The 19,150-nt window shown below is 34.6% G+C and overlaps 1 pseudogene; it reads left to right on the top strand.

Annotated features, from left to right (window-relative positions):
- Nucleotides 1-119: 119 nt before the first annotated feature.
- LOC136801418 (uncharacterized) lies at nucleotides 120-5,617 on the top strand (annotated as a pseudogene).
- The last annotated feature ends 13,533 nt before the right edge of the window (nucleotides 5,618-19,150 follow it).

The following is a 19,150-nucleotide window of genomic DNA, read 5'->3' as shown; positions in this document are numbered from 1 at the left end:
GAATGATAAAGAGAGTAACGGTATCACGTCGTCAGCTGAGTGACAATAGAGAACAACATCAACACGGTCAAGATAAATAATCAGATCAAATTAAAAGAATAATAAATACCTTTCAACTTTGCTATAGTCTCTTTCAACAATTCTGTCGAGTCAATCCATTCATTAAATTCTGGCAAAAGCATGTCAGAAGTGTTCGTATCCATTTTAACAGTTTAATTTCGTAATTAATATTGATAGCACTGAGCGTCGTGTCCTAGAAACTTTCAGAGTGAAAAGGCAGAAAAAGGCGCGCACATGTGCGATCGTAGGACATAAAGCCGCTGGTCATTTTGACGAACCACGTTAATTCTGAAGACTGGATGTTGCATAATTAAAAGTCATTTTTAAAACAAAGCTAGTCAATTTTTATGAAAATTATAATAAAACATTATAAAATTGAATTGTTTAAACATTCCAAAACAATTTTAATTTAAAATCTCTGAATAAAAAAGAATACTTATTTGGGTCAGGAAAATAGACTATCATCGCGCCGCTTTTCAAAACAAAAACAAATTTGAGATCTAAAAAACAGAATCAGAAATAGAGAATATTGAGAAAATGGAGCCTAAAGCGAAGTGGAGAAGAACTGACATAAGAAAGTGCAATTGCCCAGCTTTGACAAAAGAACATGTTCATTGTCCTTGTATTGGATGCCAACATACTGCAGTAAGTAGAAGAACGGAATTAAGGCATTGGCAACAACATGAGAAAATATTTCAAGATGATCATGACCAAGACGCGCAGATTGTTGAAACCGACAATGATGTTGATGATAGTGACAGTGACAATTTATTAAATAAGACTGCATCTGCCAACTCCTCTCCCAGCAGTGTTATTAGCAGCAGTGTCTCAACAGCATCAGCCGAGAGTTTCAGTATAAACCACCAGCTGCAAGGCGATGATGAGCCCCATCATAAAACCTCCAGTAGTAGTATTATTAGTGATGGTGATGTTGATAATAATGGACCTAATAATGATGAAAATGACCACAGTAATCAAGACTTTGACCCAGAAACGGAAATAGATGCAAATGATGGTGATAACGATAACATGTATGTATAAAGAGGCGGTGGGCCATATATTTAAAAATTGTTCTGTTTTTTAATAAAAATACTTGTGCACATTTTAATAATGTTCTCTAAGATTTCATTGAAGAAGTTGATTTTCTTCTTATTCATTGGTACTTCATCTTCATTTTCCAATATTTTTTGAGTTTTTTTTTTTATGATGATATTGGGCCATTCCAGAAAATTTTTGTTGCCCCCCCCCTGCGTCGGACAACATGCATTTTTAATTCTTTTATAGCCTCAAAAATAATTTTTCTTTTCCAGTGGTGGTCGGAAATTCCCATAAAAATCCATGTACTTTTGCAAAATGCATCGGAAATACCACTCTTTTTTTGCCTTTTTTAATTCGATTGCCTTGGAAATTCATACATTTTCTTCTCTCGCCTTGGAAATTTCGAATTTTGGTGAAAACTTTTGCCCTCGGAAATCCTGTGTTGTCCGCCCCCCCCCCCTATTACAGACAAATTCTGGAATGGTCCATTCCACTCTTGTTTATTTTTTCAACAAGCACAAAACTGCTATCTAATTCGAATTATATGTCAAAAGTTTTTTAATTAATGTTAACGTCATATAATTGATCCGTCTTTTACAAAGGTACAAGATAATTTATCTCGTTTGTACAGACTGTACTTCACCACTTTCTCCCAAACGAATTTTTTTGATTTCATTTTTTAGAAATGGAATGATTTTGAAATATTTGATCTTGATCATGGACTTAGCAATGAAGATGAATGCCTCTAATGCTCAGACAGAAGACCTGCTTGCTTTTGTTAACCAAATGTTTGGAGATTTCAGCCCAGATTTACAGTCAAAATAGCCACTCTCATATTATAAAGCTATACATGCAATGAAATCCTCTAGTTTATATTCTGATCCAGTTGAACACGCTATATGTTTCAATGAAAAGGAGCACCAGATACATTGGTACCAGATGAATCCAGATGAATCCTGTCCAGATTGTGATGAAACTCCACCTATTAAACGTTACTATCTCCCATTAAAAGAAAAATTAATGCGCTGGTTTCAATCTGAAGAAATGTGCACAGCCATGCTTGGTCATTGGAAGAATCGAGACAGGTGGCTTGGAAAGGAAGGGCCAACTTTTCCCCTAAAAGAGATATGGGACGGAACAAGGTTCAAAGAGATCCAGTGTTTTTTTGATCCACTGTCAAAGTGGCCTTTGCCTCACACTTGTAAAAAATGTGAGCATAAAACTATTCTCCAGAATGTCGTGGATGAGGATGAGGTTGAAGTAACGTGTCCTAACTGTGGATTGTTTGCTGTCATTCAACCAGAATTTTGTCATGGAGATCCTCGTAACATTGTTTTTATTGGACACTGGGATGGCTGGCAACCAAAGGTTGGAAGAAGAAGGGCCAAAAGCTCTGGTGAGAATTGATATTTTAACTTATGCTTAGCATATGCTTTTAAATGTTTCTCATATCCAAGCCTAGATATGATTTTAGGTGCAATGTTTATAAAGAAAAAAGCACTTAATTTGCAGATTTTTGTTGTATTTGTCTAATTCATTTGATCCAGAATTTATCTCTCCTTAACCCTATTTTTATCAGGGGGGGGGGTGTTTTCCACCAGGCTTGCACTCTTTTGCTAATAGCTCACTGAAAAAAAAATTTAACACTCTGAAAAATTTTAACTTTTAATATAATTCTATTAGCACCATGTATACCAAGTTTTACAATTATACACCGACCAGATCAGGTTTTATGTCTTTTTTGTGCACGCATATCATAAAATCCAGCTAAAACCCTGTAAAATCCCAAAATCTTAAATTTAGCATAACTTTTGATCTAGGCATCCAACTGACTTCAAATTTTGACAGGTTTTAGGTATCAATAATATATTTTAAAAAATATTTAAAATTTTTTCAAAAACTGCTGACGTCATCACAAATGACGTCATTGTTTTTTGAAAAGATTTACTCATTTTCTGCATAGATTTTAAACCTCAATTTTATTAGTATGTTAAAAACCGGCAAACATGTTAAAGATATTCGTTTTGGCTTTTAGAAATTCAAAACAGAATGAAAAAATCTTCATTCGTTCAACTTTAATTGCTATTTTATTGAATAGTTCTTTTTCATTGGTCAGCGATAATTGTGAAACTTTGTGATGACGTCATCACCTTTATGATGACGTCATCACCTTTATAATGACGTCATCACCTTTATAATGACGTCATCAACCTAAATTTTTTTCTATGAACTCCTTTTATGGTAGAGAACATCTCTGCCAAATTTCAAGTCCATATCTTTTCTAGATCAAAAGTTATGCAATGCTGGTGGAAAACACCCCCCCCCCCTTGAGAATACAAAATCCGAAAAAGCCTGATAATAATAGGGTTAAATGATGAATATTAATATTGATGAATTTTCAAAAATCTAATAATTCAAATACTTTCTTCCTATTAAATTTCTACAAAAGGGTTAAGTTAAACACTTCTTCTGATTTGGTCTCCCTAATCCTCTGATTAGTATTGAATAAAAAAGTCGTTCTTTTTTCGTTTCTTTTTAAGGAACTATTGATTTGACAATCGCAAACATTGAAAAAGAAGAGAGATGTAAAACAAAACACATGTATGTGTCACCTTTTGTGCCTGAGCACAAACTACCCAAGAAACAGCCACTTGTCCTGGATCCTTTTCTACAGCCAATATTGGATGAACTTGAAGACTTGTTCATAAATGGTTAGTTTAAAATTCTGAATATTCGCCATAAAACTGTAATTTTTACCCTGACTATTATTTTTTTTGACAGTGTCCTTTACAATAAACTTACTGTTACTGTAAACACTTTAATTTTTCTTGAATAATACAAACCAGAAGAAAAGGTTCAAAATTAGAGAAATTTAAAACATAAGTATTTTTAATGAATGATTGCAGGTTAGGTTACAATTCGAAACCCTTTTTTATTTAGGTATTGAGATTATGTATCCTTTTGAAGTATATGATAATGTTGTGCCACCAGGAAGGTGTGTCATTAGATGCATGCTGTTATGTTGGACTGGAGATTATCCAGCCCAGTGTCAGGTTGGAAAATTCTCCAAGATGGGAATTTCTGGTTGCACAGTTGATCATTGTAAAGGTAAAAGATTTTTATAATTTTTTTTTCATGCCTCGTCAAGATTATGAAACTATATTGGAACTGGAGAGCTCTGTAATTTTAGGTTACTAAAATAATAGTTTTTAATTATTATTTTTTTCAATTTTCATTTAACGAGGCGTTGCTATTATTAACCAAATTTGCAAATTTTGAACTGTTTAATTTTATTTTTACTTCATTCTATTTTAGGAATTTCTCTTACTGATGGTGGGACTACCAAGTATTATGTAAACAATCGGGAACATCATACAAACCCATGGCCAAAGCGAGAAATAACCACTGAAATCAAAGTAATGGAAAGAGTTGAATTTCAACCAAGTACCCAAGCAAAATTACGATTAGTTACAACCACTGGTTATTCTGGCATGACACTTTTAACACGAATGACAAACTTGTATGGCTTTAATCCCTTCACTGACATGGTTCACGACAGCATGCATTTAGTACTTCTCAACCTATGTCGAAAGCTGTTTAGTAGAATATTTGGAGATGAGCGTTTTATCCCAGATACATCAGAATTCAATCAAAAACTTGTTGACTTTCCATTCACTTCAGGTAAGACATAATTCCTAACTTTCCTTAGAACTTCCTGGATAATTTCAAGAATCTAATGTACCTTCCTAATAAACAGGAGGGGTTATAATAAACAGAGGGTTTGGAAAAATAATCGAAAAATTAACAAGCCAGGGGTGGTTTATTAGGCACTTGAGAGTAAATAACCAAACTAACCTTCTGAAAAGTCTACTTTTCCTTACTTATCACAATTTTTCTTTTAATTTCCACAAAGCTAAAATTCCTCAATATATATGATTTCTAAACGGTTTCTTTCTAGAAATGTTGTCCTTGTCCACGAGATATTACCAAAGCCAAGTCATGGACTGCAGAAGAATGGCAAAAAATTTTGCTACCTCTTTTACTGAAAACTTTCAAATGCCCCTGATTTTTACACTTTTTGAAAAAAAAGTATGATTCTTCCTTTGCAATCTTGATTTTACGGATAAGGGGTTGACTGCAAGTTTCCCCCTACATAGTGCCATGCTCTAGACAACGGTATATTTTATATGGTATTTCACTATTATTTTCCAACATTAACGATATATCTTTTAAATTTATAAACAATTCATATTTGTTATTTCAGACTGCTTCCAGTTTACAAGGTGCAGTGGAGCTCGCTAAGTTCAAGCAACTCTTTTACAAAGATCTTTTCGAAGACGAACCTGTCGATTTAGTGGTGTTTATTGGCAGAGGTGCAAAATCAAACACTCGCATTGCTGATGATACTTTCAATAAGTTTTTACGAGAAAATAGTATCACAGAAGAAATATACATACGTTTTAATGCATGTTACATTGCAGGCACGACGGAAGCTTTTTATATCTGGTACGGCGAATGAGGAAATTTAAGCGATTTTATAGCGATTTGACCGACGAAGAGGAAAACTTCGGGTATTTTTGTGAAAATCTGGTACGGCGGCCGCCGTACCTGCCGTACCCGTTGCGTCGTGCCTGCATTGCGAATTCAAGGCATCGTGTGAAAGTTGGAGAGTATGTCGTGTTAAACGATGGACATTTTGGAAAAATACAAGAACTGATGCTTTTAAAAGATTTGTACAATGACGTTTGTTTGAAATTTGCTCGACTAAGTGTGCTGAAATTGATCGAGGAAGATGGTGTGAGAGACTTTAAGTTGTACTCTTTGTCAGAACAGCAAGAATTAATAACACTTGCATCTCTAATTTCAAGAAAGGCTCTTGCCTATAAACATTCTGATACAGACGATGTGGTAATTTGTATTGATTTTGCAAGGACTGATTTTACATTTGATTTTTGTGTACCACCATAAAATTATTGACTTTTTTAATTAGTATACCCTTGTTTGCTAGGGGGGTACAGAGGCAGGCTACTAACCCATAGGGTACTAACTTGATTTTTCACTCAATTTCTTTTTAGTACCACCCACCCATATTTAGTACCGGGTACTACTTCATTTTTGCTGTAAAAATAGAGACACCACCTCCTAAAATCTTATATTTTACAGATTAGACCAATAGAGAGGGTACTATGTTAGTTTTTCTGACTGAAATGGACAGATAATTCAAACAAACTATCATTGATTAAGTCAGAGGCTTTTGTCCTTTGATTTTAATAACACACTTCTTGACCATTTTGGAAGTTTTGTCTTCACAAAAAATTCAAATAAAAAAAATAATATTTGAAAAAGTCAAAATATTACAAAAGACTACTTTTTTTAGTGAAAAAGGAGCAACCAAATAGTACCCTGTACTTGCTAGAAGAGTGAAAAAAATACACACTCCCACCCCTAAAGTAGTACCGGGTACTAACTTATTTGAAATGCAAAAATAGACACCACCACCCGGCTATGGGTTAGTACCCTGTCTTTGTACCCCCTGGCTAGAAAGATAATATATAAAAACTTGTGAATATCAATTTTCATATCATAAGTGTTTTTTTCTTTGGTTCACTCGTTCTTTTGAGTTTGAAAACTTTTTCTAATCGCATAAATACAATAAAAAAGACCCAAGTCTGCTGAGCCTTTTCCAAATTTGTCGAGGTCTAATCATCTCATATACGGTAATAGAAAATTTCTTCATAATCATTTCGTTTGTTGACTTTACACCTTCTTTAAAAGAAAAAGCAAAATGTCGAGGAGGCTTGGCTATTCTTTTTTTGGCACTTGAGCCTCAAATTTTTTTTCTAGTTGAAGTTGGCAAAACAATTTCCGATTGGAATTCTAGACTTTTCCTAGATGGGAAAATTCATATCCAAAAATTAAGAATTTACGACATGGTTCTTTTTACCATGAAAAATAACCAAGAGAAATTCGTAGGAGAAACCTCGTCAATTCCTATATGGTAATATTTTATTGTCAGAATGAGACGGTAATTTTAAAGAATTCCTAGATAGGAAAAAAAAATTCAGTTCATCATTTTAAAATTTTCCTAGACAAAAAATCCCTAGATGGTAAAGTTATTTCTTCACTACCTAGGAATTAGAATTTTTTTTCCTGTGGTACCAAATGTAACTTTGCTGTTCTCGTTGGAAATCACAACAAGGAGATCAACGTGAAGACGTATGATTGGGCAAGTCACTTCGAAAAGAAGCTTGGGTTCAAGAAATTTAAGGATATGTTAAAGTATCATCACTTCAGAATGTCCAAAGATGAACCAGGCATCGTATCATGTTTTGAAACTCTAGATTCTGAGCCAGTGAAAATATCAGTTTTCAAAAAGCATAAGTCGTCAGCTGTCACATCTGTGCTACCCGATGTCGTAGAACCAAGGGGATTCACAAAAGCACGTGCTGACTATCTGAGGAAGGAAATACGTCAGTTTTGCAAACATGGAACAGAAGACTTGGTTGCTCCTTGAAAACGTCTAAAACGTGAAACATTTATATTTGAAATTTATCTTACAAATCAGAGCTTTTAGGCTAAAGCGCCAGTTTATTGAAAAACCGTAAGTTGGTCCAATGTCCCCATCTGTCTTCAAATTTTGACACTTCACTCATTGACAGACAAAAGTTTTTTTGTTCTCTGATTGCTTAGTAAAGAAAATTATTTTTGATCAGTGATTCCGACCTTGACGGTTACCGTCTTCGCAAATGCGGTGTCAAATTAGAAGATGGATGTTGACATTAGACCAACTTACGGTACCAAATGACTTCTACTATATTTACTTGTGCTCTGCCATTACAAAGCAGATAAACTATTTGTCTTTTAGGCAACAGCTGCTATCTTGAAAATTACTTTATCATAAAAAATAATGTTGTATTAATGGTTTTTCAACAGATCGTCATGATCCCCTAAACTACTACCTTAAAGGAAGAATTTTTTGCGGAAAGATATTTTCGCGGAATTTAATTTTGCAGTTCAAAGCTCAAAGTTTGGATGTTTCGTAGAATTTAATTTTACAGTTAAGAGGAATTTTTGTTTAAAATGTGGCTTATTTTGCCCTAAAAAGACCACTTTTAGGAGTGATTTTTTAAATCATGGGAATATTCATGTTTTCGCAGAACTTAATTTGCGGATTTGACAAATTTTTTTAGATATACTTTTATGTACAAGCAGTACGAAACATAGACCCTGGATAATAATGTATCAACTAATAACCCAAGTCTGCAGCCGGGCCAAAAAATTTTTTTTTTACCCAGTCGGTTTCTAGAAACACTATATTTTTTAATTTTTGCCTAGGTTCATCTTTTTTAGAGTTGTTTTGTTTTTCAACCAACCCTGGCCAACCAATGATCTTACCGAAACATCAAAAAGTTCCTGTTCATTTTGTTCGCTTTACAAATTAAATAGTCTGAAGAGGACTGGTGACATAATCTGGAAACTAATTCTAAGTAGAAAAAGTGATTTTATACTATGGAAGAAATACAATGAAAACTAAAGACTTTTTCTTTTGCGGTAATTTATGATACAATCATAAACATGTATATGATGAACATATTCATATTTACTAGTTATATCATATATTATTGTATTTTATTTTTCATCTTCAAAATTGTTTGTCTACATTTTAGGTAAAAAAAATATAGGTATACAGTGTTTTAGAACACTTTTATTTTGTATAAGTTTTCCACACTAAGATTCCTAACTAACTGTTACACTGTAAAAACTTTGAGCCAATCTGTGATTTTTATTCCTGTCGCTGTCTTCCCTGCTCTAAGCTAGTTAGTTGCTTTGTTGTTAAATTTATATGGACTCTTCCAGAAAAAAGCAGTGGATTAAAGAAATTCCCAGTCATATACAAATACACAGAAATACTTAAGATCTCTCTTAACTTTTTTTGTTTTGAACACATGAATGATATTCCATTTAAATCCTTTAAAATTATGTTTCCAGTTTGAAAAGCATCAAACCTGTATTCACAATATGAAACTACTACTATTATAAAGATAAAAACTTTCTACTCTAAAACTAGACAAATAGGCCAATAAAAAAATAAACATTTCGTGCAAGCTTGTTTTCGAAAGTGGAGTCTGCTCACCCGCTGGAATGTTCGTTTAAACGTTTGAAATCGAGGCTGATTTTATTACGGCAGCCGAAAGCTCTGTAAACTAACGGCTAGAACGGGTCTATTGGCCGTTTGAATCGGCCTTTAGACTGCACGGACCATAACGGCACCGACCGGTATTTAGACCGGATTTTCAACCAGTCGATTGGCCTAACCGAAAGAGGCAGAGATGCGACCGCACTAACACCGGTCTTAATTTGGATGTACTCCAAATCGCTAGGAAGGTCACATATTTAAAATACCGCAATTTAAATTCCGTTTTCTCAAAAACAAAACCGGAAAATTATCTTGCAATAAAGCTGAATAAAGTAGACATTATACCACCGTTGTACTCATTTGCGTTCTATACAGAAAAAGAAAAATGGCTATTGATTTTTAGACACAAAAGAATGCTGAAAACCATTATAATGATTAACAGTAGTTAAATATAAATATAATACAGTTTGTTGTTCTTATAAATAAAGTCTTTTAAGAACTTTCAAAGTATACATGCTTAAAATCTGAAAAAATGAAAGAACATACTTAATTTGTTAAACTTAAAACTATAAATTAAAAAAGGGTTTTTAACGTTAGATAAAATATTAGCTTTTAACTAAACATTTTTGACTAAACTCTTCCAATGCCATTAGAACCTTTGATAGCTGATATCAAGCTTTTAACCATGTCCTCATAAGACGGAATGTGCATAGGAATTTCGCAAAGTGACGAAACTGGCAAACACTTGCATTTATCTCCACAGAGCTCCTCCTCCTTGAACTTTATCAGCATTTTGGACGGTAATCCCCCAGCTGGAATGGAGGGTGTTCCAGTGATAAATTGAAGTATGTCTGATATTTCCAATTTACCTGATAATATAAATTTACAGCATTGTTAGATAAGATAACATTTCATTGAAGGACTAATTTATAGTGCTCGAAAAACCTGTAAATCTTGAAATAGGACAGATGGTAACGAGGTGGTCTACCTAGTTGCATAACTTATTTTTGTGAGAAGAAATTAATTTTAGTCAGAGATAAGAAAAGACTAAAAATTATCAAAAAGTTGGCAAATCGATTTTCTAGTTAATAACTTAATAACTAGTTTAATAACTACCATTTCCATCTTTTCGTCATTTCATGAAATATTCTTCCGTGGAAATTTGTTTAAAACTATTTATTCTTTCATAGACAGGAATCGAGGTTACTACAGATATAAAATGGATATAAAAAAATGTGCAAAAAAATGTCAGATATCTGTGTATAATTTATTACGCACGGAGCGAGCGTTAGCGAGCGGAGTGTGACTCTTTTGGCAAACGCATGCGCGTAAGCAAAATTTACAAAAATTCAATGATATGCGGGCCCTAAAAATGGAAATTCAGTTTTTTTTCACCTTTTTTTTCGTCTAGCCGCTATTCCACCATGTTTAGCCTCTGGAATGTTTCAACTTTGAAAATTTCGCGAATTGACCGTTGATAACATTAGGGGTAAAGGGACCCAATGACGTCACAGGTTTGGTAAAAAACTTAAGTGCGATATCTCGAGTTTGAAAAGTTGGAAGGTCGTTGACCCCTCATTCTATCCGGAATTTTATGGAGAATAAGATGGGAGGATTTACGAGGCTTGAGTAGAACTTTCAAATGTGGCTGAATTTTCAGCCATTTTCAGTTGATGACGTCATCAAAACAGAAAATATGCGATATCTCGAGTTTGAAACGGAGTTGAGAGGTCGTTGACCCCTCATTCTATCGGGAATTTTATGGGGAATGAGATGGAAGGGTTTATAAGGCTTGAGTAGGACTTTTAAACTTGGCTGAATTTTTAGCCATTTTCATTCAGCTGATGACGTCATCAAAACAAAAAAAGTGCGATACATGGAATAGAGTTTGGAAATGGTTAACTCCTCTTTGGATCGGAAAATTTATCAAGAATGCAATGAGAGAGGGGTATTATGAGGCTTTAGGACGACTTTAAATAAAAAATGGCTAACATTTGGGTAAGCGGTGTGAGAAAATCAAAACAAAACAGCCGAAAAGAACTGAACTCTCGGAATAATTAATGGGAAAACGTAAACAAATTTTTTGATGAGCTCTTATTCTATTCTTTCCAAAAAATCAGTGAAATTAAATCTGATGAAGTATAAAGAAATTATTACAAAACTACTCGACACACACGTGACACGACCCAAAGCAAATAAATTCAGCTTTCGGCACTTTCGTTCGTGAAAACCCAACAGTTTTTTATCAATGCATGCATAAAAACTTGAAATTCTTTAATACTTGTCAAGAATATTTTCCATAACAAAACAAGGGAAATTCAATGTCTTTGATTAAACCAAGTAACGGGGGATTTTTGTAAATGGTCTCTCGTGTCTCTCCAAATCCTCCGCAAAACTGTGTCTTTGACTTTTCAGCATCAATTCTTAAACAATCATACTTCACTTCTTATTTCGAAAATTCGATACGTTTACAGCTTGGCGATAGTTGAAAGTCGAAAAGTTCCCCATAGTTTTTGTTGCAAAAATGTTGTTTCAGACCATTTATAGCTATATTTAAACCAGTATGCATTTTCTCTCATCCATGCATCGAAACAAAAACATTGAAAAGTGTTATCAATCTGGTAGAGAAACGCAACGATGAAGAATTTCTTCTCAATCGAAAAAATACAAAAAATCTTCTTTTTCTGTTTATAATGTATAATAATTTCACATCACTGAAAAAGCTCCTGCATTTTGAAGCTTCTGGATTGAAAAATTTTTTCTTTATCTTTACTTTATTCTTCCTTTATTTTCGGGGCGGGAATTTGTCGAATTTTTTTGTTCGAATCTAACAAGATTTTCGAACAAAAACATTCGAAATTATAGAGACCCGGAATTTCCGAGTTAGTTTTTTTCCGAGTTACGAAAAAACTTATCCCGTTTTATCCCGAGTGATGACGTCATTTTTGGAATAAAGTGACGTCATTTTACATTTCATAACTCGGTTTATTTTGCTTCCTTTAACTTTCCGAGTTATTTTTCATTTTGTAACTCGTGAATTCTACCTTCCTTTAGCTTTCAAGTTATTTCTTATTTTCTAACTCGGGAAATCGTGCTTCCTTTAACTATCCGAGTTATTTTTCCTTTTTTAACTTTTTGTAAATAGATTTACGTTTAATAATAAGGCTCGCCTCGTAAAATATTTATTGTATTGTACTCAAAGATTTAGGGCCAAAATGACGTCATCATCACAAGATTCGCAGTGTTTTGAGTTTTGATCCGTTTTAAGATGTAATTTTTAGATTTATGGAATTTTAGATTTTCGTTCGGGATTTCTTTGTGATTTGAGATTTTCGGAAAAAAAGTACGATATTCTTTTGAGCAGCGGATTGATAGCGTCCACCTCTTCTTACGAGTCTTCTTACATAACTAGTAGGCTTGAGGCATCTATAGAATCCCTTTCGCTTTGCGAACACGAGACTCGTTCTCCGTGCGTAACCCCTTTTACGATTGATTAGTTTTCCTCGTTTTAAGAATTTCATCCTTGTTCGGTAAATTTTCATCTAAAGGTAAGGCTATAATTGTCTTTTCTGTGAAAAACTTACCAAAGTGATATCTACACGGCTGGTTTTTATATTTTCGGCAAGATTTTGAATGACGATGTGTCTGATATGTTTTGGCTAAATCATATAATGTACTGGTTTTATCGTCTGGAATGTGACCACATTTGACAACTTTATCAATATATTCTCGATATTCATCAATTGTTTCAGGGGTTAAATTAGGAGCATTTTCAATCCATAGAAGACAGTGAGCATGGGCACTACCTCGATTCTGAAATTCTATTCTAATAGCATGATGAAGCAACTTTCCTCCCAATGCTCCTTTGGCGATAATCAGCTTGAAAAAACATTCAACACGGTACTGGAAATGTCTTGCGAGTATTACAGGATTAGATTGTAGAATTTGTGTCCTTTCTACATAACTCAAGTTATTTATTTGCTCTTCGATCATTTCGACTCCTTTTATTTTTTGAATAATTTCAACCAATTCAGACCATCTTAAGTCAGCACAGGATAACGTCATGAAAAATGTTGGTAAGCCTAATTGTTTTACCATTGCGAGCACCTCGTAAAGAAATTTTTTCCAATATGCAGGGGTACCTTTCAAATTATTCATGAAACTAAAGGCGCTATCATTGGCATCAAGATTGGAAATTGTCTCCTTGAAATTTTGTGACAAACGACCGGCAGTCAATCTTCTGTTTGAACCTTTTTCAAAGCTGTGTTGATACTATTGTTTAAGTTTAGGTGCTGCATTAACGATTGCGCGTAGAAAATGTAATCACTATCCGAAGAAAACTTTTGAGAGTAGTTTAATAACCGTTGATTGAAATATCTACACGGAGATAATTTTTCGTCTCTTTTGTAAGTATATCCAAATTTACCTGTAGGGAATAAATAAGGATGGGCGAGCATTTCACAATCCTCATCGCAAATTATAGGTAGTGGATTTTTGTTTTCTCCAGGTGCGATTGTAACATTAGAATCGTCGACTATGTCATAGGCTAATTCGGGAACAAAAACCGTTTCAGACGCAGGAATACGAAAATTGTCTAAAGGGTTTTCCTCTTCTTCTTCATTTTCATCAGTTTTAACTTGTTCAATATTTTCTTCATTAACAAAATGTATTTCATTAATCTATCCAAAACCTTGGTATGGCTTCAACATTAATTTCAATATCTGCATATAAGGGATTATTATTTTTTTAATAGGTCAATACTTCACTTACAAAATGTGGCCTAACAGGTTCAAAGTAGACATTTGACTTGAAACTCATTTTCTTTTTCAAGGCAACTCGAACTACACCATTATTGTCCATTCCACGTGGTAAAATATTACATATGTCATCCGCTTTTATCGGAACGTTGCAAATAGCTCCTTTAATTTTTGGGGCCTGACCTTTACTCATGATAGTAATCCTTTTAAACAAGAGACGTTTAGCGATAATGATCTTCTCTAACTTTCTGATATCCGAAAACCTATCTGGTAAATTTATAACTTGCAAGTCATTTACGACGGCTTGACATGGGAGTTTGTTTTTAGTAGCTTCTTATGACATGTATTACAAATATATTCTTTGTTATCAAAACTGTGAACACGATAAGAAAATACTGCTTCTTCAACGGCACCATACTTATTCGCGTTAAATAAAACAACGGATACTTTGTAAAGAAGTCTATTACAAACCACACAAATATAGAAAGGACCTTTTCGAATCTTCAAAAGAACTGAAAAGTTTGTGAAGTACTGGTTATATAAATATTTGGGGGCTTGTTGGCACTGGTTTCGTTACGAGTTTGCAGCCCTTAGATTTTTGAATGATCCAGGTTTGGTTGAGTTGAGCAAATTAGCTATATTGGGGCATATTGCTAAGGGTCATATAAACAATCCTAACTGTGAAAAAGATTCAGATTTGCTTGGTTTCGACATTCAAAAAGGTGAAGAAGCTGGGAAGACGATATGTGAATACATTGATAATTTGTTGACCACGATCAACCCGATTGATTCATCATTATGGTCTTCTCCAAAAGTTCTCCCTTGTAAAAGTGATTTTTTTCTGCCATGTCTCCTGATGTCTGTCATCAGCTTTTGAAAATCAAACTGCATAGTTCTAGCTTTGAAGTAATAACAGCCTCGTTAGATGGCTCTCGAAGAATCGAAAATGTAGGTGGTGAATTTATCAATTATCTCTCTCATTTGGATATTTATTCTTCTCGCATTGAACTTTCTGACTTGGATGTGAAAAGTCTAAATTTTATAGATTCTCATTTAAACTATTGCTATAGTAACCATAGCACCGTTAAAAGAAAGAAGAGTGTCATTGTAAGAACTGTTCCAAGAATTTCTTCATTTGCCAAAGGTGTCGATTATGGTAAATACTGTAAATTGCAATTGATGAAATTTAGATTTGGTCAAACTCGATAACATCAGCTTGGAGTAACAGAGAGCCAACCGATGAAACATTCATTCAAGAATGGATGACATTTTTGCAAACTGATTATACAAGGGCTTGCGTACATGATTATTCATTTGAGTAAGACAAGTTGTAGTGTCAAGATGATGATGAAACCACCAGTCTTATTGAAAGTGATGATGGAGAAGAGCGAGAAGAATAGATGATTTTAAGTGCTCTAGCAGATATTTGACACAGTCATGACAGAGACAACATGGAGAATATCAATTGTCCATCTATCAATACCTTCAAAGCTGTACCATTTATGTCATACTGATTAGTTGGGTCTTTTAAAACTTCTAACTCTTTACTAGATGGAGCTTTTATTTTATAAGTATGGTATCCAGTGATATAAGTTTCTTTAACTATTACTGAACTCGTTTCATCGAGTTTAGGCGTAGTGGTATAGTGGTTATCATCCTTGACTCCCGCCTGGGAGGCCCGAGATCTATACCCACCGTGTCTCTACGATTCACTTGGCAAGTGAATTTACCTTCGCCCGGGTCAACCCATACTATGTGAGGAGAATTGGGTACCATTACTCTGATACAAGAGTGTGGGTAGATTAGACAGACATCGTGACGTGCCGTGGCGCTCATAAGGTTCGGCCTCGCGTGAGCATCGCTCTCCCAGTGTCGTTCGAGTGTCATGGTATACGCCATAGCTTGGCAGCTCGCGTCTGTCAAGTTGCACTGTCTGTCAGCGCCGTGATTCCTACTCCTTCGTGGGAGGGCTCATATCTATCATATCTATCTGTCATCGAGTCCTTGGTCTTCCTCTGAATCTGAAAGTTTAATTTCAAGTTCTTCTTCATATTCTTTACTCGATGAATAAAATTTGTAAGCAAGTTCGATCGCCTTGTCAATCTCTTCTTCAATAGCATCTGAGTCAGTTTCATATTGGAATTCATCCCTAGATGAAAATAAATTCTTGTCTATCTCTTCTTTGATAGCATCAAAGTCAGTCATATCCCAGTTAGAATTCATTATTTCAATGCATTAAGAAAAATACCTCACAGCTATATCAGCTTCGACACAACGGTAGATTATGTATCATTTTCGCCATACTTTTACATCCGATTTCCCAATCAAAAATCGGATATGCCAGGACTGTTTTACGCAAAATTTAACGTAGAATTCAATGGGGAAATTAGTTTCTCCCTGTTTGACCATGGTTTTCCCGTTTTGAGAAAATGTTAACCCAACTAACAAACTACCTTGAAACCAACAACTTCTTAAACGAGAATCAATTTGGATTTTGCTGTAAACAATCTACACGCCATGCCGTGACTAAGTTTACCGATCACATCAGGGAAAACATGGACAAATCGAAAGTCACTGGAGCCCTTTTCATGGACTTACGCAAGGCTTTTGATACCGTTAATCACAGCTGTCTTCTCATTAAACTCCCATACTACGGTATTACTGATAAGGAAGTAAATTGGTTTGCAAGCTATTTATTTCATCGTAGCCAAGTTGTTTCAATTGATGGAGTGACATCGAAATCAGAATTTGTTACCCACGGTGTACCCCAAGGATCTATCTTGGGTTCGTTACTCTTTGTTATTCTGATTAATGATCTACCGTTACAATCGTTGAACTGCCAAGTTTTAATGTATGTACAGTAATTTATTTCTCACATAAACCCATCTCTGAGATTGAGAAGTGCATAAATGCTGATGCCCATCGAATAAATCTTTGGATGAACGAAAACTGTTTAATCCTCAATCCTAAGAAGGGAAAAACGGAGTTCATAATTTTTGCTTCACGAGTACGTGACCAAACCGCCAACATAGTGATAAACAACATTGCTATCAACCAGCCTGATCTTTATGAATACCTTGGAGTTAAACTCGACTCGCATCTCAATCTAAACACTCATCTGCAAACCATGTACAAACGTATCAGTTCCCGTCTAAACATGCTCAGGAAGATACGTCATCAAATCTCACCAACCGTTGCTGAAACTATATTCAATTCTATGATTCAACCACTCGTATTCTACTGTTATCCAGTTTTCAGTTGTATGAGCAATACTTGGATAGATAAATTTGAATCGTTTTACACTAGAGCAAAATTCATTGTCAACAACCGAAAGGGATGGACGACATTCCGTACGCGCCTACAAAGGAATATTGCTCTTGATGTTTTCAAAGAAATTAATTCTGGTAATGACAAGTACTCATTCATTTCACATGATGGTATAAAAACTCGAAACAAACGAATGCTTCGTCTACCTAGGATAAAATTAGAGGCAGGTAGAAAAACCACCTACTAACAGGGAGCCTCAATATTCAATAGGCTTACTACTAACATTCGTGAGCAAAAAAGTATAGTTTTATCTAAAAATATGGTCAATAAATTTGAATTTGATAAGTAAAATTTTTATAATAGTTTTCTTAGATACACTTTTTGAACCTTTCGCATATTAATCTTGCGTCCTACATACTAATCATGAGTTACCACGAGGTTCGATATATTTCTATTTTTACCTATAGTTTATAATATATAAAACATTTAGAATTCCATTGCTATATTAGACTCAATAATCCTTGTCTAATCTCGATCACAATACCCAGTCTCAAATCTGAGTTTGTTTTTTTAGCTTTTTCGCCTTTGTTTAGCCCCTTGACTTATCTCTTTTTGTTTCTTTTTGTTTTTCCACACAGGTCTCTCATTGATAACAGTATCTATTATATATTATTAATTCGCTTAAAGGTGACATTTCGTATCGAAAATATCTACCTTAAGGTGACACTTTCCTTAGGGCGACATTCATGTGTCACCTTAACGTTTTTGCCTTATATTTTGACCGAACTGTCGCCTTAAAGAGTACTCACAGTATATCAAGAGAAAGATATGGCTTTAAAGAGCATCTAAGCCGAATCTTGAGTTTGCTATGCACTTATGGGACCTAAAAAGTTGCTCCTTTTTTTTCGTGTTCATATCCTTGATACCAAAAATAACGGCTGTAAGGCGACGTGCTTTTTAGGCTTCAATCCTGACGGAATGGCGACTTTTATTTTAACCATATTAGGGATGAAAGTAAACTCGATCCCAGTCTTCCTTTTCCATAAACCTGTTTCTTCTTTAGTGAGGAAGCTTTGGAGCTAAGTTTGTTTTATGCAAATATGAGCTTTTTTTTGGACCGTGCTTTTACTGTTTCTTCTCGCCGCGGTAGATAAATGTTTTTTACCGCGAAAACTGGGAGTAAACCAAGCTGGGGCATTATACCGTACCACCGTTTGTATTGAGCGGTATGATTGACAACTTGACGGAGAATCTCAACACAGCATGTGAAGGGAAAGGTGGAAACGTGAACAGTGAAAGACGGTTTAGAGAAAAAAATTAAAACAGGAAAGTAAAAGAAGAAGAAGTAAAAAGAAGAAGAGTAAAACAGAAGATCAAATTCTACTAAAGTGATGAATGCAAGAGGTAATTAAAATTTCCTTATTTACTTTATACAAGTGGGACCAGTAGGATTAGGAAAGGGAGCTACTTTGTTGAGAACATAGAGTTCTGCAAAGAGTTCCCCCACTTAGGATTTTCTCAAATTTCTCGACCTTTCTTATCATTATGATTTTTCTCAATTTTGAGGTAAAGTCTCCCGTAAAGAAGAACCGGGTAAAGTAGGTAAAGAAAAACCGTTTCAACTTTTCTATAAATTTCAGCTGATAAAAAGGGTGTCTTTTCGAAAATTCCCCAGTTCAATAGCTGTTTGATTGGGTTCGTTAATCAAACACCTATTGTTTGATTATGGTTTGATTAGTTTGATAATCGAACTGTTTGATTGACACTACCTGGGCAAGTTTCCTTGCTCTTACTTAGGTTCCAAATAAAGGGGGGAAGGGGTTCGAAATAAACGGGGGTTGGAAAATTTTCAAAATTCTAATAAACGAGGGGACCTAATTGTCGGCGGGGT

Source organism: Clytia hemisphaerica, unplaced genomic scaffold (genome assembly GCF_902728285.1).
Source record: "Clytia hemisphaerica strain Z4C2 unplaced genomic scaffold, Clytia hemisphaerica genome assembly, whole genome shotgun sequence".
Taxonomy (NCBI): Eukaryota; Metazoa; Cnidaria; class Hydrozoa; order Leptothecata; family Clytiidae; genus Clytia; species Clytia hemisphaerica.
This window is presented reverse-complemented; position numbering and strand designations above follow the sequence as displayed.